Consider the following 2,582-nt stretch of genomic DNA (forward strand, 5'->3'; position numbering starts at 1 on the left):
GGGGGGGCACGGTATCAAAGTCACTTGCCCGACTAATCACAAGTCAATCACAGCTGTCAATCAGGATGATTCACCCCGTTTTTAAAGCATCAAATAACCAATGAAAGCCAAACGCATCAGAAAAATGAACACATTAACGAACATCAGCGGGATCAGAACTGCCTACAATGACAGAAACATCTTTGGGAAAAAACATATTTGAGGCGTATATGATACAGGAAGTGATCCAGATGTTTTGGCTTCACTTACACAGTCTATGCATCGACCCCTGAGACACGCTGACGAAGGATTAAAGCTGCAAAAATGTGCAAATCAAATTCTGAGATCAGAAGTGGGTGACATGACCGTACATCTCATTTAAAAGCTAATTCTGTCCGTGTCCTACATGTATTACTATTTTTGAAATAATTCACTGCATTAACTTTCCTCGGCGTTGCCCTAAACTGAATCGATTTGGGTTCATAACCGTCTCACCAGAACAAAGGAATGACCTTGGAGTAAATATTGAATATTGTAAGTAGGTAAAGTCTGAAGTCAAATCTGTATTTTTTAGGCCTAAGTTTTGTTTCAGGTTGCAGATTAACGGTGAGCCTGTTCCTTTTTTGGATAAACAGAGTATATTTTAATTATGCAACCTAGCCAAGGAGAGTGTTTTTAAGGATGTGTGGTATCCATTTTTTCCAGTTTTCACGTTTTACTTGGTTTCTGTTAACGTTGCACGGGATTGATGGTAGGTTAAGTTGTTGCACAATACTGCACATTTGCAGATGAAGTACAGTTGTTTACACATTGGTTTATTGTTTCTTAGTCAGAAAATGCATAATATTTATTATAGTCACTGTCACAAAGGGAATTAATAATTATTGTTATTGAATGTCCACTTTTATTCCACCTTTTACAACATTATGAATTTCACTGCTGCAATCTAGAGGTAAAGTTAAATGTTATTTCTTCTGTTCTTAATAATAAAGTCAAAGCACTTTGGAATTGTAACCAATACATTATTATTAATTTTTTACCTCAAGTGAAAGTATCAGATAAACAACGGTGGAAAGCAACAGCGTCGGCATCAGTTCATTAATAACATGCTTATTTTGTTGTTTTATACTTTTAACAGATGCAACACGACTAATCTCTGTTTACACGCTTATGTTCCCAATGTTTTCTATTGTTATTTATCTGTTTCTGTTTGCTTCTAGGAAGCTTTAGTTCTATTGTATTATTTGGGTTAAGTTTGTGAAAAAGGAATGTCATTTTTATTATTTATGGTAAAAGTAAAAAAATAACTGTTCACATCTATTGACAATGTGTCCCTCTGTTATTTATAAAAGCCTCTGGAACGCCCATAGACTGTATACTGACGATGGTAAGGCGCATGCGTAACGTCACCCATTGGTAAAGAGTGACAACATTAATTATAATAAGGCAACAAACACAGAAAGAAAATGCCGGTGAAGACCAAATCTGTTTATGGGACCTGGTGGAGAGTTTTGGGGTCGGACGGGTGCAAAGAAACCATCCATCCATCTTCATCCGCTTATCCGGTATCGGGTCGCGGGGGCAGCAGCTCCAGTAGGGGACCCCAAACTTCCCTTTTCCGAGCTACATCAACCAGCTCCGACTGGGGGATCCCGAAGCGTTCCCAGGCCAGGTTGGAGATATAATCTCTCCACCTAGTCCTGGGTCTTCCCGAGGCCTCCTCCCAGCTGGACGTCTGGAACACCTCCCTAGGGGAGTCGCTCCAGGAGGCATCCTTACCAGATGCCCGAACCACCTCAACTGGCTCCTTTCCTTTGCAAAGAAACCGATGTAAATTAATCTATCAAAAACAGAAAATCCATGTTTTTGTAGTTCAATGAAACTCCCATCAAACACAAGCTGGAAAAACACACAATATTCCTTCCTGCGATATTTCGGAGGAGAGACTCCGACTTCATGTGTGACGTCACCCATTGGTGACGTCACACATGCACTATGAGTCGTCGAGTTGGGTGAGATTTTAGACGAGAGGGCGGAGTGAGGGAGGAAAGAAGAATCATCACTTGGGGTGCGACGAAATATCGACACCGCAATATATCGTTGTCTTTCTTTGTGTGACACGAGAATCGATACGCTGAATACGCCAAATATAGATATGTTAAATAATGAAATAAGGCCCCTTCTCCCTGTGTCACTGCTTCAAGGCTCCTCAAGGTGGCGCTCAACACAGGAACGACGGAAACTTGATCATAAGAAAACGAGCCGTAGAGGAAGAGGTTTTTAACGGCCATACAAGGGTTAACGGCAGTTTGAGAAAAATAACAGATGCTTGTCGGCACACGATCCGTCCTGCGCATGTGCAAGGTGTTAGCGCATGAGCAGATGATAGTCGTGATGTACGAGGGATTTACGACACTGCACGATCTGTTGTTCCAAGCTAACGGTTTGCCGTTAGCCTCCACCGGAAAGCTAACGTTGGTTTAGCAAACAGCTAATTTCACTAACCGCTAGCTGACAGCTCGATTCAGTCTAAAATAACATTACTCAAACTAAACAGTTGGAAAAGCAGCTACAGCTAAATTAAGACTTTACAGTAATAATAA

Source organism: Etheostoma spectabile, chromosome 13 (genome assembly GCF_008692095.1).
Source record: "Etheostoma spectabile isolate EspeVRDwgs_2016 chromosome 13, UIUC_Espe_1.0, whole genome shotgun sequence".
In the NCBI taxonomy this organism is placed as follows: domain Eukaryota; kingdom Metazoa; phylum Chordata; class Actinopteri; order Perciformes; family Percidae; genus Etheostoma; species Etheostoma spectabile.